The sequence below is a fragment of the Schistocerca cancellata genome, chromosome 6 (genome assembly GCF_023864275.1).
Source record: "Schistocerca cancellata isolate TAMUIC-IGC-003103 chromosome 6, iqSchCanc2.1, whole genome shotgun sequence".
Taxonomy (NCBI): Eukaryota; Metazoa; Arthropoda; class Insecta; order Orthoptera; family Acrididae; genus Schistocerca; species Schistocerca cancellata.
This window is the reverse complement of record NC_064631.1, coordinates 261,618,989-261,643,916: the sequence shown is the minus strand read 5'-3', so window position 1 is coordinate 261,643,916 and position 24,928 is coordinate 261,618,989.

Sequence of the window (24,928 nt, the reverse complement as noted above, 5' to 3'; positions counted from 1 at the left end):
CCGTAATAACGGCCTTGATACGCCTGGGCATTGAGTCAAACAGAGCTTGGATGGCGTGTACAGCTAGGTACAGCCGCCCATGCAGCTTAACACGATACCACAGTTCATCAAGCGTAGTGACTGGCGTATTGTGACGAGCCAGTTGCTCAGCCACCACTGACCAGACGTTTTCAATTGGTGAGAGATCTGGAGAATGTGCTGACCAGGGCAGCAGTCGAACATTTTCTGTATCCAGAAAGGCCCGTACAGGACCTGCAACATGCGGTCGTGCATTATCCTGCTGAAATGTAGAGTTCTGCAGGGATCGAATAAAGGGTAGAGCCACGGGTCGTAACACATCTGAAATGTAACTTCCACTGTTCGAAGTGCCGTCAATGCGAACAAGAGGTGACCGAGACGTCTAACCAATGGCACCCCTTTCCATCACGCCGGGTGATACGCAAGTATGGCGATGACGAATACACGCTTCCAATGTGCGTTCTACTGTGTTGTCGCCAAACACGGATGCGACCATCATGATGCTGTAAACAGAACCTGGATTCATCCGAAAAAATGGCTTTTCGCCATTCGTGCACCCAGGTTCGTCGTTGAGTACACCATCGCAGGCGCTCCTGTCTGTGATGCAGCGTCAAGGGTAACCGCAGCCTTGGTCTCCGAGCTGATAGTCCATGCTGCTGCAAACGTCGTCGAACTGTTCGTGCAGATGGTTGTTGTCTTGCAAACGTCCCCATCTGTTGACTCAGGGATCTAGACGTGGTTGCACTATCCGTTACAGCCATGCGGATAAGATGCCTGTCATCTCGACTGCTACTGATACGAGGCCGTTGGGATCCAGCACGGCGTTCCGTATTACCCTCCTGAACCCACCGATTCCATATTCTGCTAACAGTCATTGGATTTCGACCAAGGCGAACAGCAATGTCGCGATACGATAAACCGCAATCGCGATAGGCTACAATCCGACCTTTATCAAAGTCGGAAACGTGATGGTACGAATTTCTCCTCCTCACACGAGGCATCACAACAACGTTTCACCAGGAAACGCCGGTCAACTGCTGTTTGTGTATGAGAAATCGGTTGGAAACTTTCCTCATGTGAGCACGTTGTAGGTGTCGCCACCGGCGCCAACCTTGTGTGAATGCTCTGAAAAGCTAATCATTTGCACATCACAGCATCTTCTTCCTGTCGGTTAAATTTCGCGTCTGTAGCACGCCATCTTCGTGGTGCAGCAATTTTAATGGCCAGTAGTGTACAATGTCACAGTGGAAGTAGGTCACTTGTGCTGTCTGTAGCACGTCATCTTCGTGGTGCAGCAATTTTAATGGCCAGTAGTGTACAATGTCACAGTCGAAGTAGGTCACTTGTGCTAAGTACAAAATCCAGTATGGTAATGCAAGACGGTGGACCTATGATGACAGAATTCAAGCTAGAGATCCGGAATATCATCAATGACAACAGACTTCGAGATGGTGATCGAAAGTGAACTGCTGATACAGGTGGAGACCAAAATAAGTGTTCCAATTTCTATGATACTGCAGTCCCTTACTTTTCCACTGAACCTCAGTGTACAGCCTCACGATCCATAAAGTGGACTCACCACTTGTGCTCTGTACACCATAGTGGAAGGTTGGTTGTCATGAAGTGTCATCAGAGGTCTACCACATCCAAATCGAAAAATCTTTCTTGCACAGTTGGAAGTAAGTACTAAGGTTTATTATTGTTATCATGATGTATGTGTACCTGTGTGTGTGGTCCTATGGTTTTCTTTTATGTCTCCCTTAACACAACAGCTCACTTATGTAGACGAAGCAGTGCCTGATACTTTTGAGAAACAACAGAATTCATGTCAGTAGTAGACATGCTTCATGACACAGCTCCCAACATATTGGAGTGGAAATCAAATGAAAGACTGTTTTCAAACTCTGAGGATCCACTATATCCATCACTAGCACCGCTATGTCAGCACACTGACAAGATCTCTGATGCAGGGCCTGATATGTTGAAGTAGGTTGCAGAATTGTTTCCAGACTTTAAGCTTTCACTATATCCAACACCTGCACTACTAGTCAAGCATCAGTTAAATTGTTTCACAATGCTACTGTTCAGCACTACTGATCAGTTGATCACCAACAGCTCAAACTTTGATAATGTTGTTTTAGTATCTGCTATAGACTTCAGTGTTATAGTGGAAATAGAGCATGTACGGCAAGTAAAAAAGGAACAGTTCATTCATAATGGGTGGAATCAATTGTATATCAAACTGAAACACATTGAGGATTGCATTACAACCAACTACACTCCATTCCCTCATGTTATATATGTTTTCAGCAGCGGCAGTGTATTTATCGTCAACACCTTATGAAATGATATGATGACAGTAATAGCTTAGGACGCATCACAGTGCACTTAGTTAAAGTGTCCTAGTGTTGTGAACATGCACATCTTGTAGACTGCAGTGTGGACTGCGATGGACAGACTCAATCTATGGCAAATGCATGTTATACTGCTCTTCAGTGACGTTTTCAGGTCTGTTGGAACATAAAGTTCATGATGAGGAGAAGGAGTCAGACATCTAGACAAGTACCAGTTGATCAAAAATTCAGTATAAATTTGAAAACTTAATAAACCACGGAATAATGTACATAGAGAGGTAAAAATTGAGACACATGCTTGGAATCACATGGGGTTTTATTAGAACCACCCCATATTGCTAGACGCGTGAAAGATCTCTTGCGCGCGTCATTTGGTGATGATCGTGTGCTCAGCCGCCACTTTCGTCATACTTGGCCTCCCAGGTCCCCAGACCTCAGTCCGTGCGATTATTGGCTTTGGGGTTACCTGAAGTCGCAAGTGTATCGTGATCGACCGACGTCTCTAGGGATGCTGAAAGACAACCTCCGACGCCAATGCCTCACCATAACTCCGGACATGCTTTATAGTGCTGTTCACAACATTATTCCTCGACTACAGCTATTGTTGAGGAATGATGGTGGTTCAGTTTTCAAATTTATACTGACTTTTTGATCACCCGGTATATGTGCACACCGCATCTGAGTCTGCTAGTATAAACAAAAATTCCACAGCAGTTAACATATAACATACCTACATTTGTTAGTTCTCTAAATGGTTCATGTGCAATACAAACTGAACTCAATGCATAAAAAAACAGTTATTTAGAAAATATTGCATAGAACCGATGTAGAAGAAAAAGAATGACAATGTTTTAACGTTTTATGACAGGGTTGGCAAGGGGGCTAGTGGACTCTGAGTTGTAACACCATAGGAGGGGGAAAATGAATGATTTTTTAATTTCCTACCAGGACAGGATTCTAAACTTAGAAAATGTGAAGTCAGACAAACATACAGCCTGGGCCAGTGTATCTAGGTCCGCCATATTGGATTCTGCCATCATAAGGCCGAGGAAAGCTGACAGTGATGAAGCCTGGACTCAAATCTCTCAGATCCACCGTCTTGATATCTAATGACATAGGACAGACGAAATCTGATAACCTTGCAACCTGGGCCCATCTCCATGGTTCTGCCATGTTGCATTCTATGCTTCACACAAGTAACCAATTTGCACTTTCAACCAATAGCATAATTCACCATCTTTTATATTCGAATTTTCTAATATTTTACACTTGGCACAATTGGACTATTTGAATTTTCCACCATTTTTTTTAATTTCCCACCATTTTATACATTAGGCAACTGACCTATGGCAGAGAAGTTAATGAAGGACGAAAGGGGAAGGGCATCTTCCGATGTTCTATGATTTCATAAGGGGCTAGGAGGTGTGGAGGGAATCGAGGAAACCTGGCAACAATGCGTCCTGGGTGCATTTTCTCCAAGCCCCATTACTCCAACATCTAAGGAAATGTTGTCCATGAAGGATTTCCATCCGTATCGGCCTCTCCTCTACAGATGGACTCCTTGGTTAGTTTTGCAGCTAGGTTGGTGGCTGATTCCACTGTAGGGTAACAGAGAATGACTGCAGTGTTAGGGAGCGACTTCATCCCATAGGTTGACTCTACACTGATAAGCCAGAACATTATGACTACTGCCACCGCGACGTTGGATGCCGCCTGCCGGTATTGCGGGCACGTGACACGGTAACAAAACTATGTATGTGGAGCAGACATGGACGGGTGTTACCCTAACGAAGATATCGGCTGCAAATGTGGAAATCCATTCAGGTAAGCGACTTTGACAAAAGACAGATTATTATTACGCCTAGTTTGTGAACGAGTATCTAGAAAACAGTGAAGCTGGTCAAATGTTCATGTGCTACTGTCGTGAGCATCTACAGAAAGAAGTAGAATGAAACTGCTGCTAAGGGCTAAATGGCTGGACGTCCACGACTCTTCACAGAACGTTTGGTTTGGAGGCTTTTATGTACTGTAAAGCAGGATAGATTCTGATCTGTGGCAACTCTGCTGAAAGAGCGCAATGCTAGTACATACACAAGTGTTTTGGAGAACACCGTTCATTGTACATTGCTGAACATGTAGCTCTGCAGCAGACCTCTCCTAAGTGATCACATGTTGATCCAAGGACATCGCCAATTACGGTGGGCACGGTGCCATCAAGATTCGACCTTCACTCAATGGAAACCGTCAGCTCTTTGGGTGAATCACATTTTTGCTGCAATAGGTCAACAGTCGTCTCCACAAACACCGTCATCGAGGTGAATGCGGCTCGAAATGTGCAGCGCGTCATGGATGCAGGTTGTTGGGAGCAGTATTACGCTATGGGGGACATTCTCCTGCGCTTGCATGGGACATGTGGTTGTAATCAAACACATGCTGATAGTTGCGAACCACCTGCGTCCCTTCATGCTTGATGCCTTTCCTGGTGCGATGTCATCTTTCAGCAGTATAACTGTCCATGTCTCGAAGACAGTACCGTACTACAGTGATTTGAAGAGCATTATAGTGAACTCACGTTGATGTCCCAGCAACCAAATTCACCTGATGTAAATCCTGGGTCGCTAATTGGCGCCATCACCGCATACGCAAATCAGTGGCCCGTTATTTACACGAAGTTCATGACCAGTGCGTTGACATAATATGCGACATACCTCCATAAACCTACCAACAAACAGTCGGCTCCCTGATACGCGGAATCAGTGGTTATTTCGTTCCGAAGATGGACAAACAAGATATTAAGCAGGTGGTCATAATGTTTTGGCTCATCAGTGTAATCGTCTGCAGTCGACTGGTGTGTTTAGGACTGTTTTGGTGTTCGATGTCTTGTGGCATAACAGTCATTGCACGCTCGTCTTCTTTCTTTACAGTAGTGCACAATATGTCCAGGGCGTCCACACTGAAAACATATCAGAGTGTTGTTCTCCAGCCTCCAAAAGTCTGTTTTTCTGTGTAGCATTGTGCTTGGTGGAGAAGTTGATTTTAGTTTTACTGGCCGGACGCTGGGGTATTTTTTGACTCCCTGACATATGATGTCGATATCCTTGGCTGCTATCTCTTGTGCACACTGTCTGACATTTCCGGCTGTATCTCTTCCCTTACCATTTGGCGTTTGAGAGAGATGAGCTCATGATGGTCTTCCACAACTGCCGTGGGGACCACATTCAGCATTCGGTCATACCTCTTTTCCTGATTATTTTCTGTTGCATTTCCTAGATTCGGTAGCACCACTTCGTTAATTCCTCTGTTGTTGTGACATCATTTAGCCAAATAACTTCGCACATGCCTTCTGTAACTCCTTTCATCAAGTGTGGGATTTTGTCGGATTCTGTCATACTCGTATTTACAGTGTGGTAAATGGCCAAAACATTCTTCACTTACTCACTTACTCTCCTCCATGACATTGGACCCTGTTCTTCATTTGATCTTCTGTCATGCAGATTTGCTGCTGATGGTCACCAAACATTTTCTTCAGTTCCGCCTGGAATTCGTCTGAGCTATTGAAATTCTCTTCATTGCTCTCAAACCACAGTTGGACTGTGTCACCCAAGTGAAAGTACACATTTGCCTTACTCATATCCCCCACCCCCTGTTCTATATGGCGTCTCAGTCGATTCCTTTCAGCTATTTCCTCTGGCTCTGACCAACGTCTCCAGAGAGCAGCTATGGGATGTTTGCTGTGTGGCTGACTTACTGCTGTGGTGGAATCTGTCTGTGTCCTCAATATACGGATCTTAGGAATGGTGTACTGTTTGAATTCCGGTTCCTGTCCATGTAAGCGAGGGCTGTTATATTGTGCAACTGGAGCCATAATGATGTAGATGTTTTGAAGTACCCAGAAACTTCACCCAACAATGCCATTTCAAAACTGTAACCAATTCAAAATATGAAGGGAGGGCCGTCAGTGAAGTACAACACTTAGAACTGAAAGTACGTCTATTATTGACACCATTGTACAGCCAGAACAGAACTGATCTGCTGGGGAGAGTGTGCAGCTATTTACACAAACAACGAATATTCCAGAATGCTGGTATTTATACAAATAACGAACATTGCATAATACACATACATTATAAACATGAGATACTTCAAGAATATTTCGGAAATGATAAATAATAAATAACAAATAACTGCTGGTAGTCTGGTCTGAACTGGCGACCAGTAGCGCTCCATCATACACCACACCACATGCATCATAGCTCATGGCATTGTTATACGAGCATTATTATCAGAACACCAGTTCTGGCTCGTCATGTACATTCTCCAATATCGATTCTATAAATGTTGTTTTGGCTGTCGGAATTCAGCTCCTACAATCGATTTTCGCTCTATAGAACCACTCTTCCACATTTGAGCTGTGACTGAGTTGTAAAAACGAATGTCGTCTGGTGTGGTTCGCTAGAAGACCCCAAAGGGGTCCCTCCCTGGAAAGGTTTTTCCTATAGTTTGCACACACTGGCACCTTTTTGCTGAAGTGTAAGAGTTGTGTGGTTAAATATATCTGGTACGAGACTGAAACTGAAGCTGCGGGGAGCGAAACAAAAGCAAAAGTGGTTAACTCTCTTTCCAAGCGTTGCTTTGCAAGGGAAAACCCAGGAGTATAGCCATAATTTAATTCTCGTACCAGTGAAAAATCGAGTGGAATAGATATTAGTGTTAGTGGCGAGAAAGAACTGAAATCGTTAAAACTGACAGAGGCCCAGGGCCCAAACGAATCTCTACCATATTCTATACCCAATTCGCAACTGTTCCCTTGTTAATTATAATCTGTTATAGATCCCTCGAATAAAAGAAGTGCCCAGTAACTGGAAGAATGCACAGGTCTCATGTGTCTACAAGAAGGGTAGCAAAAGTGATCCACAAAACTACCTTGACATCGATTTGTTGTAGAATCTTGGAACACATTCTGAGCTAAAAAGTAATTCGAACATAAAACATTGGCAAACAATCTAAACAAGAACCCTAAAAAGTTTTGGTCATATGTAAAATCGGTAAGCGGATCTAAATCCCCTATTCAGTCACTCGTTGACCACGATGGCACCGAAACAGAGGACGACCGAAGAAAGGCAGAAATACTGAATTCAGTGTTCCGAAACTGTTTCACTGCGGAAAATCGTAACACGGTCCCTGACTTCAGCCGTCGCACGGACGCCAAAATGGAAAATATTGAAATAAACGATATCGGAATTGAAAAACAACTGCTATCACTTAGTAGCGGAAAAGCATCCGGACCAGACGAGATACCCTTAAGATTCTACAGTGATTATGCTAAAGAACTTGCCCCCTTTCTATCAGCAATTTATCGTAGATCGCTGGAAGAACGTAAAGTACCTAGCGACTGGAAGAAAGCGCAGGTCGTTCCCATTTTCAAGAAGGGTCATAAATCAGATGCGAATAATTATAGGCCTATTTCGCTTACGTCAATCTGTTGTAGAATAATGGAACATGTTTTGTGTTCTCGTATTATGACGTTCTTAGATAATACAAATCTCCTTCATCATAACCAACATGGATTCCGCAAACAGAGATCATGTGAAACTCAGCTCGCCCTATTTGCCCAAGAAATTCACAGTGCCGTAGACACTGGCGAGCAGATTGATGCCGTATTCCTGGACTTCAGGAAGGCATTTGATACGGTTCCGCACTTACGTTTAATGAAAAAAAAATACGAGCTTACGGAATATCGGACCAGGTTTGTGATTGGATTCAGGATTTCCTAGAAGAAAGAACTCAACATGTCATTCTTAACGGTTCAAAATCTGCAGATGTAGAGGTAATTTCGGGAGTACCGCAAGGAAGCGTGATAGGACCTTTATTGTTTACAATATACATAAATGACTTAGTTGACAACATCGGTAGCTCCGTGAGGCTATTTGCAGATGACACGGTTGTCTACAAGAAAGTAGCAACATCAGAAGACTCGTACGTACTCCAGGAAGACCTGCAGAGGATTAATGCATGGTGCGACAGCTGGCAGCTTTCCCTAAACGTAGATAAATGTAATATAATGCGCATACATAGGGACAGAAATCCATTCCAGTACGATTATGCCATAGGTGGTAAATCATTGGAAGCGGTAACGACCGTAAAATACTTAGGAGTTACTATCCGGAGCGATCTGAAGTGGAATGATCACATAAAACAAATAGTGGGAAAAGCAGGCGCCAGGTTGAGATTCATAGGAAGAATTCTAAGAAAATGTGACTCATCGACGAAAGAAGTAGCTTACAAAACGCTTGTTCGTCCGATTCTTGAGTATTGCTCATCAGTATGGGACCCTTACCAGGTTGGATTAATAGAAGAGATAGACATGATCCAGCGAAAAGCAGCGCGATTCGTCATGGGGACATTTAGTCAGCGCGAGAGCGTTGCGGAGATGCTGAACAAGCTCCAGTGGCGGACACTTCAAGAAAGGCGTTACGCAATACGGAGAGGTTTATTATCGAAATTACGAGAGAGCACATTCCGGGAAGAGATGGGCAACATATTACTACCGCCCACATATATCTCGCGTAATGATCACAACGAAAAGATCCGAGAAATTAGAGCAAATACGGAGACTTACAAGCAGTCGTTCTTCCCACGCACAATTCGTGAATGGAACAGGGAAGGGGGGATCAGATAGTGGTACAATAAGTACCCTCCGCCACACACCGTAAGGTGGCTCGCGGAGTATAGATGTAGATGTAGATGTAGATATCTCGAACATTCTTAGAAATTTCTTCCTCAAATTAAGGCCTATGCATGATACCAGTAGACTTAATTTGGCCAGGAATGCTGTTTTTGCCAGTGCTAGTCTGCTTTTGATGTCCTTCTTCCGTCCGTCACTGGCTATTTTGTTGTTTAGGTAGCAGAATTCCTTAACTTCGTCTACTTCGTGGTCATCAAACCTGATGTTAAGTTTGTCGCTGTTGTCATTTCTGCTACTTCTCACTTCTTTTGTCTTTCTTCGATTTACGCTCAGTCCATATTCAGTACTCATTAGATTGCTCATCCCATTCAGCAGATTCTGTAATTCTTCTTCACTTTCACTGAAGATAACAATGTCATCAGCGAATCGTATCATGTATAGTCTTTCACCATGAATTTTAATCCCACACCTGAACCCTTCTTGTATTTCCATAACTGCTTATTGGATATACAAATTGAACGGTAGGGGTGAAAGACTACATCCCTGATTTTCTGGCACGCTGACGTCATCGATTACTCACGAGATTTCCCTAAAACCCCACCCCATCTGAGAAAGGCCAATTGCCTTATGTATAAAATGATAGAAATTTTGGCAGAAAGTTCAAAATTTTGGCGGGAAATTGAAAAGTAGCCCAACTGCTGTAGTGCAGAAGTAGGGCAGTTGTCCTAAGTATAAATTGGGCGGAAATTCGAAATGATGCATTGTTATGCCGGTTCACTTGGAATACTGGGACATGGAATCTGAGACTTGGAACGCCAGGACAAGCTCTGTGACATCAAAATACAAGATGGCGATGCAAGATAACCAACCTGGGTAAAATATGACCGACAAAAGATGGCTGACATGAGATTGTGGTGCAATCTTAGTATGACATTACAAATTAAGACTTGAAATACTGGCGCAGTCTTGATATGATGTCGGAAAACAAGGTGGCGGGCATGGATAAAAAATGACCAACACAAGATGGCCGATCTGGATAAAAAATGACCGACCTGGAATTCCGGTGCAATCATAGTACGACGTCAGAAGCCAAGACTTGGAATACTGGTGCAGTCTTGCTGTGGTGTCAGAATACAAGATGGCAATGCAAGATGGCTGACCTGGAATACTGGGGGAGGAAATCCAAGATTCCAAATACTGAGACACACTCTATGATAACAGAGTTTTGTGTGCAAGTCCAAACCTGTCTGCTGACATGTTTTCCCTCCAAACTACTACTCTTTCAAAGATGCACACTCCATTTCCCCTTTAACAGTACGCTGAGATGGAAGGAAGGGACACGCTCTGCTGCCACCCCTGAGAGCCTACCCCACAGACCATGTGCACTGCACTAGCCCCGGCAGCTGCCCTGCCGCGGGCTGCCCCCAATGCCAGACAACAGCCCTGAGTTGCTCCCTTAAGCTAAAGTCCAAATTGTACATAGCATAGTAGAAACACTAGCACCTTTGTTTATACAAATGCCTTGACAGGAAGAGCTCTCTATTCCACTATCGCAGAAGTTCAGAATCACCAGACTGGGTGAGAAGTCTGCCATTATCCTGTCCTTGGTAATTCTACTAAGAGCCAAGTTAAGACGGAAACAACTGCGTCTTTATTTAAACAAACACCACGCTGGGGAGGCTCTCTTCCTGTAATTTCAACACCTGTCGAGTGTCCACGATCACTCACGGGACGGCCAGGACTGCGCACTGCCGTAGAGAGCAGACTGGCGTGGCACACTGCTGCCACAGCCATCTCGCCAGTGCTGTAGCGTGTTCCTTCTCGCCAAAAGACGGATTTCGCTACCGCAATCCTCAGATGTTCACTGCACATGTCATATTCGCAACTGGTCATTAGACGCTCCAACAGGTGTTAGGTCACCTGTACCCTCCTGCTTTCACCTGGCCAGCATCACGTCATAGCGTTATGAATGCGTACAGATGTTTGTCTCTCCTATTCCTGCACTGCCACTCCCAGGAGGATGGACAGAGCTGACTTTTACAAGATGAATCGTAACTATCAAAGACGAGGTAAATATAGACGATGAAAAAACATCTTTGGAGGGTAATGGCCTGTACCGTCCTTATCTACAGCATTTCAACGCGAAAAACTATCACCAATATCACACACCAGACCACAGTGCGTCTTGCCGATATTATCTAGATAGTGCGGGCAAATGGAACCCAAAGTCCACCCACGTAACGGCTAAGCACGATGCTCATAGCATACTGAGGCGTGGTAAGGTGTGGAGCACACCAGGCCTGCATTCTGGCACCTACACGGCCATAGCCAGTTCCAGTTACGAAATTGTGCTCGTAAGCGACTAACATGGAGTGGTACTTCTATTAACAATACATCACGTATAACCTGTTAAATACATATAATTCCAGTTATACATGATTGTGAATCATCATATCACATGATATAGACAGTCTTCAACTTGTTGGTAGAACGACAAGTCCAACTGACAAACACTTTTTTGAAACGTGTGTGGTACATTTAATAGTAATCTATGTGGTAAATTCATCAAGTCCATCAGTTACGAAATTGTGCTCGTAAGCGACTAACATGGAGTGGTACTTGTATTAACAATATATCATGTATAACCTGTTAAATAAATATAATTCCAGTTATACATGCTTGTGAATCATCATATCACATGATATAGACAGTCTTCAACTTCTTTGTAGAATCACGAGTCCAACTGACAAACACTTTTTTGAAATGTGTGTGGTACATTTAATAGTAATCTATGTGGTAAATTCATCAAGTCCATCTCCATGAGAGATAGCATCAGGCTGCAAATGATTTCTCCTACATGAGGGTACAGTGCAATAGCAGGAGGTATACTGGCTAAAATCAGTGAGAAAGCATCTAAAAGGCTGCGATTTTATCATATAAATTGGATTTGGCCGAACTCAAAATTGGTGAATCGAGTATCGCATCAGCTGTTGGTTTTTCATTGATGTACATGACAAACTGTAGCTTAGTAGGGCTCCAACTTGCTGTCGCTCTTGAACTTACATTCCAGAAGGTTCTATTTAAATGTTACTTACTACGAAACTTTCCCTGTAGCCAGGTCTAAAGCCTATACCTTAGGATTCCAACCATCTTTTCGCTCTCTCATCGGAAAGCTACCATCTTGACAGACGAATGTGTCGCCGACTCTTCCCACCACCACTGCAGGAATATGATCATCACACAGGAATTCCAAACTGTATCAGGATCCACTGCAAGTACTATGACAGTTAGGCGTTAGGTGAGAAAACTTGGATTTCATGGTCGAGTGGCTGCTCATAAGCCACACATCACGTCGGTAAATACCTAACGATGCCTGGCTTGGTGTAAGGAGCGTTAACATTGGATGACTGAACAGTGGAAAAACGTTGTGTGGAGTGACAGATCACGGTACACAATGTGGCGATCCGATGGCAGGGTGTGGGTATAGCGAATGCCCTGTGAACGTCATCTGCTAGCGTGTTTAGGGCCAACAGTAAAATTCGGCGGCGGTGGTGTTATGATGTGGTCGTGTTTTTCATGGAGGGGGCTTGCACCCCTTGTTGTTTTGTGTGACACTATCACAGCACAGGTCTACATTGATTTTCTAAGCATCTTCTTGCTTCCCACTATTGAAGAACAATTCGGGGATGGCAATTGCATCTTTCAACACGATCGAGCGCTTGTTCATAATGCACGGCCTGTGACGGAGTGGTTACACGGCAATAGCATCCCTGTAATGGGTTTGCCTGCACAGGGTCCGCACATGAATCATATAGAACACCTTTGGGACGTTTTGGAACCTTCGTGCCAGGCCTCACCGATCAACATCGATACCTCTCCTCAGTGCAGCACTCCGTAAAAAATGGGCTGCCATTCGCCCAGAAACCTTCCAGCACCTGACTGAACGTATGCCTGCGAGAGTGGAAGCTATCATCAAGGCTAAGAGTGGGCCAACACCATATTGAATTCCAGTATTACCGATCGAGGGTGCCACAAACTTGTAAGTCATTTTCAGCCAGGTGGCCGGATACTTTTGATCACATAGTGTATGTTGGCATAACACGTGATATAGTACCTCTTCTAATAGATTTGTGACTATCGCCTCCTACTTTGCCCTCCTTCAAGTAGGCTAGATCTGATATTACGTATTATTAAGATGAACTGTCAGCTGCATGATAAAGTGTGTGCCTAATCGTTGGTGTGAAATTACACTACAGAGAAGATGTTGACTTCAGTCAACTGTTACAACAAATTGTATTCTATTACTTCAGTTTCCCTCGTGTTAAGACTCAGAGTGACTCGAATAGGATGGTTCACAACGCCTCAAAGTCCTTCCCTGGGCTGCACAAAAGGAATTGAGTGTTGAAGATCACACCAAAAGATTTGTTTCAGCCTTATGTAGGATTTGCCCGCTTAAGATCAATTCTGCTGGTGTGTATGTCAACCGTTCTCATTTCGGAATGTGGGTACGTCTTCCAGAGACAGAAGACTCCATCAGCCGCTTTCACTGGTATGGGATGACTTTGCTTTCTGACATTATGCATAGCTGCTTGCTCTGGCGTTTCTAGAGACATACATGAATTCGGAATTCTCGTTAGAAACTTGGATGACTTGTAGAGGAGAGTGAGTATATGATATTTTGAATAGGAACCCGTATCTGGATCGTTTCATTTCAGCTGTGTAACGCGTCCATGTCTGCTGAGGGAAAGAGGAAAATCTCAAGAGTTGGTTGTCCTGGTCAGCGATGGAGTACACAAAAGCTACGTCAGAACGGTCGTCTGGCGTCATTTAGCGTCTACCTACTATAGAGACAGAGGAAGATCTGCTGGCACTAGAAATTGGAGAGACACCAGGTGCGACGGAGAGTGTATACTATAACATGCTTCGTAGGTACAACGTCTGTAATGATGTTGGTGGTCACCACATCGAGCCGCTGTTTTATTGCATCAGTACTGTTCCGTACGTACAGTACGCTGTGTTCTTTTTTTGTTCGGAATAATGTAAACACGTGATGCTTCAGTGTTAATACAAACAAACGTGCTTAAATGATACATGGATAAAGATCTGCTGGAGATCTTAGATGTCCTATGTACATAGTAAAACATAATTTATGTGGGGAATCACTTAAAAATGCAGTTCCGGCCCAGACAATAGATCACATTCTGCTTATAGGAACGACGGCTGGAGTTTAATGTTTTATTGCATGTATTTAAAAATTTCCATCACACCAAGGCATTTCTACGACGAAAATTGGCGTTAGTTAAAAAATTTATATTGCCGGCCATCAAAAGAGTGTGTAGGTCGCTATGACACACCTGGCTGACAATCCTACAGTTAATTGGGTATGTTTTGCAATCTGAATTAGCCAAGGGAGCCTACTGTTTGAATCTATTGAATCTACGACTACTGTTACTACAAAAGCTAGTATGGTACAAAAATATAGCGCATTTATATGTACAAGCATCTCTAAGAATCGTCAGAAATGAGATGTGTGATGTGCAGTTTCTGGTGTGTGTGTGCTGTTAGAGACTTTGCTTCAGATAAGCCTTAAACTCTGTTAAGAGGACTATGTATACTCAGTGAACATGCATACAACACATTGTAGAATATCGTTGCTAGTCAATCCCTTTTGCAATTTCACATACATATGGAGCAGTGGGAGAATGGATATGTGTCTCTGTGAAGTAACTTTAAGCGTTCAATTGTGGTGAACCTGTGTCACCTTGTACTCTGCAGTGTGGATTCCTATGGGGAGATTCAGTCTATAGTGAACATATCTTAACTGCTCTTCGATTATGGTGTCAAGTATGTGTTATAACATAAAGTTAGCGTTCCTGACTTCTGGTCTGTGTTAAATACAGGGAGTGCTGTGGTCTAGCGTCTGGCACTGGTGACTGTTTTTTGCATTGAAATGTTGGCTATAAGAAGGGAGCAGTCTACCATCAGGAGGATGAATGTGCATCTCTTGATTTTCTTGAGATGCACATTGAGAGAGAGAGGAGTGGCTTCTCCCCTTTTGCTCATCCAACTGTGTATGGAGCAAGGAGAACGAAAATGTGCCTCTGCCAACTGATTTTGAGCGTGGTGAATCTGTGCGACTTGTACTCTGTAATATGGATCGCTATGACGTTACTGTAGCACACTGTACGTTCGGATCTCAAACGCTGGTCTACAGCGCACGACTATTTCGTCAATGAGTTCACCTACAGCTCTCGCAGAATGTTAGCTACAGCTTTGGACTCTGATTATGGTGTGTGCTTCATTCATTGGCTGATGTGGGAGTATCTGATGTCTGCCCGTGTCTCGTGCACAAGCAGAGGGGACACAGCTGGCACCATCCGTCACCCCGAGCTACCACACACATGTGACAAAACAGTCTGAGCTATGATGCTGGGCTTTGTATCATTTGGCATGCATCGCCCATACAGACTGCATCAATGGGTTTTTCAGTTTTCACGTCAGGACGAGTGTTCTGTAGTTAGGAAGCCAGCAGACTTCCCATTATTTTAAACTTAGGGTAAGTTAATTTCCTCACCTTTTGAACTTATCGTAGCTGGTGTGGAGGAGTAAATTGTTTAAACTGTAATATCAGAGAGGGTGTCGATGGCTATTGGAGCATAGCACACGCGAACTTGAGGGGATGGGGGGGAAGTGAGCTGGCATAGGGTGGAGCAGCTTTCCCTTCCAAGGTTCGTTTAAGATATAAAGTGGAAGGATGAAAACATAGAATTAGGAGCCACTGACTGTATACCTTCGAGGGATCTGCATGATCGGATGCTACACTGTTACAAATACACCGACAGGTTTGAGCTGGATTGTGAGGCTATGATGTCATAGAGCCAGTAGTAGTATTCCAAGTCTTGAATCCTGTCGTCTTTCAGTTGTGCCAGTATGCCCTGATCGCCATGTTCACTCGCCATATCGTATTCTGACGTTATAAAGCCTGTCCCAGTATTTCAAGTCTTAGATTCCAACGTCACAGAGCCAATATTCCAGGCCAGACATGTTCGGCCGCCATCTCGTAGTTTGACATCATAGAGTCTGTCCCAGTATGGGCAGTATGGGATTCCAAAGACATGGAGCCAGTATTTCAGGTCAGCCATCTTGCATTGTCATCTTCTATTCTGACATCATAGATCCAGTGGAAAAGTTTGATGTCATTATACGTTGTGTAAAACATGCCAAACCATCGAGTAAAGATTCTTTAGCGAGGTTCTTACGTTCTCATCATGCCCTATTCTACAACAAACACATGCACGCACACACACACATATACATCGATAGTGACATGTTCTATAAAGGAAGACAATAGTACGATCAATTTTAGAGGATGGTCTCGCACGAAATCATAGACGTCCTTTTTGTTGGGCAACATTTATGTGTAGTTCAGACGAAAGTGTAGCAGTATGGCGAGAATTCACATCTTTCCGTAAAAATTTATCGATTTAAGCACAAAGTTGGCTGATTTGGCTTGGACATGTGCTTGATGAATGGAAGAGTTTTGCGTTGCACTGTGATCTTGCTTCCTGCGTTGACGTTATTGATCAATTTGTAATTGTGGTAAACGTGCAGCTGTCGATTGTATCAATTTCATATCTAATGGTTCTCAGTAAAGTCTCACAAAAAGAATGCCTCCACACGTACCACAAAATTTGTTTCGATCTTTTCCCAGCTGATGTGAGGTGGGGCACTGTTGTGTACTATAAGGGAAAAGCACAGAAGACGCTTGTACGATCAGTTCTAGATTCTAATTTTTAAAATTCTACTGGCGAGGGCTATACATTATATTCAACTTGCAGCCTTTTCTCAATAGATTCTGTGTAAAGTATACGAGGTGTGGCTAGAAAAAAACCGGACTAGTACTGGTGAAACAATAAAACGAATGCAATAAGGCTGAAAGTCGCGTGGTCTGTCACGTGACTCTCGCTCCGCCTACTGCTCGAGTTTCATCTGCCTCCTGCACTCAGTCTGCCCGTGGCGTCTGTTTTAAGTAGTTGACGTTTTGTCTGTGCGTCGGAAAATGTTGAGTGTACAGAAAGAACAGCGTGTTAACATCAAATTTTGTTTCAAACTAGGAAAATCTGCAAGTGAAACGTTTGTAATGTTACAACAAGTGTACGGCGATGATTGTTTATCGCGAACACAAGTGTTTGAGTGGTTTAAACGATTTAAAGATGGCCGCGAAGACACCAGTGATGACACTCGCACTGGCAGACCATTGTCAGCAAAAACTGATGCAAACATTGAAAAAATCGGTAAACTTGTTCGACAAGATCGCCGTTTAACAATCAGAGCAGTGTCTGAGTTAACAGGAGTTGACAAGGAAAGTGTTAGGCAGATTCTTCATGAAAGTTTCAACATGAACAAAGTGTGTTCAAAAATGGTTCCAAAGTGTCTCACAATTGAACAGAAGGAACGCCGAAGAATGATTTGTGCTGACATCCTGGAAAACATTGAAAGTGATCCCACCTTCTTACAAAATGTTATTACTTGCGATGAATCGTGGTTTTTTACTTACGATCCCGAAACTAAACGCCAATCGATGCATTGGAAAACTCCTGGTTCTCCACGACAAAAAAAAAGCACGAATGTCAAAATCGAAATTCAAGGCAATGATGATTTTTTTTTTTACATCAAAGGGATTGTGCACATTGATTGAGTACCAGAGAGACAAACAGTGAATCAGCATTACTACATTAGCGTCCTGGCTACCCTACATGAGCGAGTACGGAGAAAACGGAACGATTTGTGGAGAAAAAAGTCATGGATCCTTCACCAAGACAATGCCCCAGCTCACAGTGCGTTGTCAGTGAAGACGTTTTTGGCAAAACACAACATTCCCATCTTAGATCATCCACGCTACTCACCTGATTTGGCCCCCTGTGACTTTTTTCTTTTCCCTAAAGTCAAGTCAGCTTTGAAAGGAACTAGATTTGAGACTGTTGAAGGAGTAAAAGAAAAAGCGACGGAAGTAATGTATGGACTTACCGAAAATGATCTGCAGCATTGCTATGAACACTGGAAAATTCGTATGGAGCGGTGTAGAGACCGAGGAGGAGAGTACATTGAGGGAGATAACATGAAATTGTAAAGAATTGTAAATAAATGTTTTTTCCAGCATCAGTCCAGTTTTGTTCTAGCCGCACCTCGTAGCATTAATGTTTCACGAATTAAACGTCCACATGCCTCTGAATTGACTCATCATAAAAATAGCCTTAGCGAATTTCTTCATCTCATGATTCCAAACGGAGTACTGAACACACCTGTACCACAATTCTTTGTCCTTCCCCCATAGGTAAATCTTAACGTGATAATTCAGTTGTCGAAATTTGTGGGTGTCTTCCTAACTGTGGGCGCTGCTGTGTACTGCAAAAGGAACAGCATAGAAGATGTCAGTATTATCCATATTGTGTGTATATCCCATATTGCTAATAGAAGTACCACTCCACGTCCGTCACTTACGAACACAATTTCATTACCGTGACTGATTGCGGCTGTGTAGGTGGCAGAATGCCGGCGTGCTTCATAGTGACACTTATCGACCATATTAGGTCGAAAAGGACGCTAGAGCGGAAGTGAGTTGCAACAGGACCAGAGTGTTATGTGTTGCGAAGAAAAACATGGCTGACAAGCAATGCAAATCAGAGCCAGCTGGGTGTAGTACAGCAACAGCCAATACTGCAATATACTTGCTACGACAAAAATGTTTGGATTGTCTTAAGCCCTAAACGAACATAGTCTGGAGTGTATAACTACTCAGGCATTCATGTACTACAATAGTTTCCTCTCAGTATCATAGCATACACCACGAGTCTGTGACACCCGGAACAACATCCTCGAATGCAGTATGGGGTCTGCTGTTCACAGCTGGCCCTGAGTCACAAAAGCAGCAGCCACTGGAGCAGAGAGGCGCCTGCTTGCTGGAAGGCGGTCATGGCCGCCTCTGTGGAATGGTCAGCTGCGTTGCCACACCGTCATCACAGTCGCAGGCGGAAACATTGGTGACAGCGGCATTCAAGTGATGCCATGCTCAGCCCTGCTATTTGTGGTGTCAGCAATTCCGGATGTCTGTTCCTCCACCAAGCAGTTCCAGACATATGCAGCTGAGGGCTTGAATAAAGAAGTTAATTAAACAAATCTACTGTCGTCCTGACATCTCATTTCAATCTCGACAGGTGACCAATAGCCTAAGTGTGCTGTGAGCGTCATGCTTAGCCATTACACTGATGGACTGTGGGTTCTATTTGCCTAAGCCTTCCGGATAATGTTGTCAGGATGCACTGTGGTCTAGCATATGATATTTGTGACAGTTTTTCTTGTTAAAATGCTATGGATAAGAAAGATACAGGCCCTTACTCTCGTAAGATGTTGATTTTTCATCATCTATATTTATTGCAACTTTAATAGTTATAATTCACCTTGCAGATGACAGCTGTGTCCAACCTTCTGGCAACAGCAGTGCAGTAATAGGAGGCACAAACATCTGCCTGCATTCCTAACATGATGCTGGCCAGGTGAAAGCAGAGAGTTACACATGACATAACAGCTGTGAAGTGCCTAATGACCAGTTGAAATACAACACTTGCAGTGTAACTTCTGAGGTTTGCAGTAGCGAACTCCATCTCTCAGTGACAGGGACCACGCTGCAACACTTGTGAGGTGGTTGTTGCCAGCAGTGAGTCTCACTGGTCTGCTCTATACAGCAGCACGTAACTCTGTCAGTTCCGTGAGTATTCGAAGACGGTCCACAGGTTGTGAGCTTACCAGAAGAAGACCTCCTGGCTGTGGTGGTTGTTTAAATAAAGACGCAATTGTTCCCTTCCTATCTAGTCTCTTGTCAGGGGTACCTCAGACAAAGTGGTGGCAGACTTCTCAGTCAGTCAGGTGAGTGTGAACTTTGAGACAGTGGAATAGGTATTTGTTTAGATAGAGATGCTAGTGTTCCTGCTACACAGCATACAGTTTGGGCTTTAACTTGGAGGAGTAAGTCAGGGCTGTTTCTCGGCAGTGGGAGTGACCCATGACTCATCAGTGACGTCACCAATGACGTCAGCAGGCCATAAAATCACGCCAGAACCTGCATAACTATACTACTGACGCCACAACAGTAGTACTCCAAGTGGCCTAGCAATGACCTTCTAATTCGGAAAAATGCGGTGTAGTAAGCTATATTGCTTTGTGAAATACGAGTACTAGATAATAAAATTATTCTTTTATACTTTGTGAGTGCGTCTGGTAGTGCGGTGGTAAACTGTATGTATTTGTAAAACTCAGTATTACAATTTCAACGGTGTGGCTGTTTTCAAGTGGAAATTACGATACTTATTAAGACCTGCTTGTGTGTATTGCGCTCATTGAATTACATTGTAAATATGTTGCTTGTATTCTGCTTAATTTTTGCTCTTATTCACAATATTCGGTGGCACAAATGATTCTATATTTGTTTCTGTTTCATATGAAACAAAACTGGTTTTGCCACATGGTATTCTGTGGACTCATGTCTATTTTATAGTACTTACGAATCCATATGTGAACCGCTCGATTTAAATACGTTATAAATATATTCTGGTTTTTTTTTTTTTGTACTCACACATTTGATGAAAAAGACAGAAATTTTCATTGCTTCCTGTTAAAATCACGGTTTGTAGCACCTGTTAATAATGTGTGAAAACACTGACAACAAAGCATACTCATCTAACCTAATTTCATACTCTGCAAGCCACACTTAAATTCATGGCACTAGGTGGCAATTCAAAGGAGAATTCCATACTCATTTTGCGACCTTTAACTTTTAAGCACATGGAAATTATTGTTGTGAATTCTGCATGTACAATGAGGTGACAAAAGTCACAGGATAGCGATGTACACATAAACAGGTGGCGGTAGTATTGCGTACACAAGTATAAAAGGGCAGAGCTGTCATTTGTTCTCAGGTGATTCATGTGAAAAGGTTTCCGATGTGATTATGGCTGCATGATGGGGATTAACAGACTTCGAACACGGAATGGTAGTTGGAGCTAGACACAAGAGAAACTCCATTTCGGAAGGCGTTAAGGAGATTCACTGTGACAAGAGTGTGATGAAAATATCAGATTTTAAGCATTACCACTCACCACAGGCATCGGAGTGGCCGACGGCCTTCAAATTAACTATCTGTTAGGACAGTGCCGCGAAATTTGGCGTTAGTGGGCTATGGCAGCAACGACCGAAGCGAGTGCCTTTGTTGACAGCACGACTTCTCTTACAGCTCCTCTCTTGGGGGAGCAATGACCTCTATATTTTGTCCCCTCCCCCAAATCAACCAACCAACCAAACCTCTCCTGGACTCATTACCATATGGACTGGACCCTAGATGACTGGAAAATCGTGGCCTCGTCAGATGAGTCCCGATTTCAGTTGGTAAGAACTGATGATAAAGTTCGAGTGTGGCAAAGATCCCCCCAAAGCTATAGATCTAAGTTGTCAATAAGAAACTGTGCAAGCTGGTGGTGGCTCCACAATGGTGTGGGCCATGTTCACATGGAATGGACTAGGTCCTCTGGTCCAACTGAACCGATCATTGAACCGATCATTGACTGGGAGTTGTTATGTTCGGCTACTTGGAGACCATTTGCAGCCATTCATGGACTTCATGTTTCCAAACAACAATGGAATTTTCGTGGATGACAATGCTCCATGCCACTGAGCCAAAATTGTTCGCGTTTGGTGTGAAGAACGTTCTGGACAGTTTGAGAGAATGATTTGGCAACCCAGAACACAGGACATGAGTCCTATCGAATATTTATGGGACACAATCGAGAGGCCAGTTCATGAACATCCTGCACCAGCAACACTTTAGCAATTATAGACAGCTATAGAGGCAGTATGGCTCTGTATTCCTGCAGGGGACTTCCAACAACTTGTTGAGCCCATACCACGTCGAGTTGCGGCATTGCGCTGGGCAAAAGGAAGTTTGATACCATATTATGTGGTATCCTTTGACTTATACCACTTCACTGTGTATCAATGGGCACCCACATCAGTGTAGACTTTTACTTTAAGAGTAGTTTTTACGGCAGACAACATTCATACCAAACTCTACACATCAACGTACTGCTAATTCCTGAGAGCACTTTTCCGAGAAAAGTCTAACAAAAATCTCTTGGAATGATGAAATTAGAGAAATTTTAGCATATACAGACCCTTACCAACAACTAATCTTCTCTCACTCCACCATGAATTGTGCTGAGAAGTAAAAGGACAGGGATAATGATAATGACACACAACTTTAAATGATTCTGATTGGACTAATCTACCTCTCCCCTTCTTTCCTACATCTTGTGTTGAATCAACATTCCCATCTAAGTATATAGCCACTTGTATTTCTTCAACAATTATTTGCAGAATCTTGTTTCCCACTAGTGCAGTTGCTTGTTCACAAGTTATGGAAGGGAGAGCTTTCCTTGTCTCCATATTTCTCTCATAAAATCAAACTTCTAGATTCTCAGTATAAGAGTATCTTGGGGATTTTAGAAATAATATCAGTAGATGACCCTTTTCTGAGTTGTCATTTATCCAGATATGGCAATTTATTTATTTAAATACATAAAATAACCAGCTGATTTCAGAGTTAAGGTTAGAGGATGACCCTCCAGTGAAATATCATTTATTCAAATATCATTTTATTCAAATAAAAAAGCTTTTTAATATAACACATCTTTAACACAGACTAAAAAGTATACGAACGTTTCTCCTAGCGCCAACCAGTTTTCTAACCTCCTACAGATAGTTTTGAAAGTTTTCGGTTGTAAATTTTTAGTAGTTATGACAGTACCTGTGAAAGTTAAAAAGAAAGATGTGGGACACCTGCAGTACACACACAACTGATGCATGATAAGTTCAACTCAGTCACTAACAGTTTTATGGCTCTGGATACGTATTTGATCTGTTGTGTGATTTTTCACAACGACATTACTCACTACACCCCTAACGATTACCTACTGTATGTGACCCACGTTTTTTGTTTTAATTTTTACGTTTGTTGTCACAACTATAACAAATTTACAAGCAAAAATTTTCAGGACTATTTGTATGGGGTTATGAATCTGTTTGGGGCTAGGAGAAATTATTTTACACTTCTTAGTCCATGTTAAAAATGTTTACTATTAAGAAGTTTTTATTTAAATAATTATTTGCTGCTTTATAGGCTCGTGTGAGTGAAATTTTTCAGTCAATTTCAACATTTGCATGAGAATACAACAGGGACTTATGGTAAATTTAGAGTTTATTTCAATTACTCTTCACCTGGATTAACCAATATATTGCATTCTTTAACGTATATATCATGGAAAGAAAGTGAAGATAAAAATTAAAAATAATCGACCTCAGACAGAGGCCACGAATCACTGCTGCTGGAACAGAAAAAGGGGTATATAGTGGTAGGACACAAAGTACCCTCCGCCAGGCAAGAAAGCGAGGAAATATCGCGTTGTCATCCAGTTCTAAGCTAAACTGAAAGTTCCAAGTCTCTAGCTCATTGGTGACTTAGTTTGAAATCAATCAAAAAATTTGTAACAAACAGAAAAATGGACAGAAAAACAAAGTACCCTCACCACATACCATAAACGAATGAGACTTAATATAACATTTTGATCCATTTCTGCGCTTTATTGGAAGTTTAAAGTCTCTAGGTCATCAGGAAATTAGTTTAAATTTTAACTGAAAAATTGTACCGAAAAGACAAGCAGACAGAAAGGTTAAGTACAGTCCACCACACACAAGACTCAACAGCAGGTTAATATTGCATTTTCATCCTGTTCTGAGCTATGATGAAAGTTTCAAGTCTGTAGCTCATCGGAAAAGTAGTTTAAATCAATTGCAAAATTTGTATCAAACAGACAAGAAAGCGACCTAATAAAAACGTGTTAATATATAGGTAACCATACTGGGCTAAATAACTATCATTTATATAAAAATGGCAATTTATTTATCTAAATAAATAGCCATATGTGGCTAAGTGACCACTCAACAAAGGGTCATCTACAGACAGTAACTCCGAAATCCTTAAGTAGTGACTGTTATGTTGAGAATCAGGGAGTCCGATTTGGTGAGAGAAATAGGATCACTGCACTGCTCTTTACAGAAGTTTAGCACATTATTCATGTTATTTATTTAACTGAATGGCATAACTGTGGACTAGGGATAGCATCGCTGATTAGTAATCAAAACATCCTCAGATCCAGTATCGAATCGTATCACCGATTAAAGTTTGGATAAAAATGATCAGCAATAGCTGCCAAAGACTTCCAACATTAGAAGTAACTCTCACTCTACTAATGGCTTGTCATAGAAGGCGGAGGAGTGGAAAGAGGGTTCAGGGTACTCTCTTACCCTTAGGGTGGGAAACTGCCCCTAAAGGAAGGAAGAATGAGTAATGATCAACGACATGAGGCTGCAGGAGGCAATTGAAACCACTGCATTAAAGACGCATATGTAGCCTGTAACTGAAAAAGTGTAATGACGACGTCTCCATTGGCAAAAGATTTCAGAATAGTTCCCCGTTTGGATCTCTGGGAAGAGATTGCCAAAGGGGAAGTGACCATGAAAAAAAACCGAATAACCAAGGAAAAGATAACTTTCTACGAGTTGGGTCGTGGAATGTCTGAAGTTTGAATGTGGTAGAGTAGCTAGAAAATCTGAAACAGGGAATGCTGACTAATGCGCAGTCTACATATTGTGAGAGTCAGTGAAGTGAAATGGAAAGAAGGAAGGATTTCTGGTCAGATGAGTATAGGGTAATGTCAACAGCAGCAGAAAATGATACAATGGGAGTAGTATTCGTTATCAGTAGGAA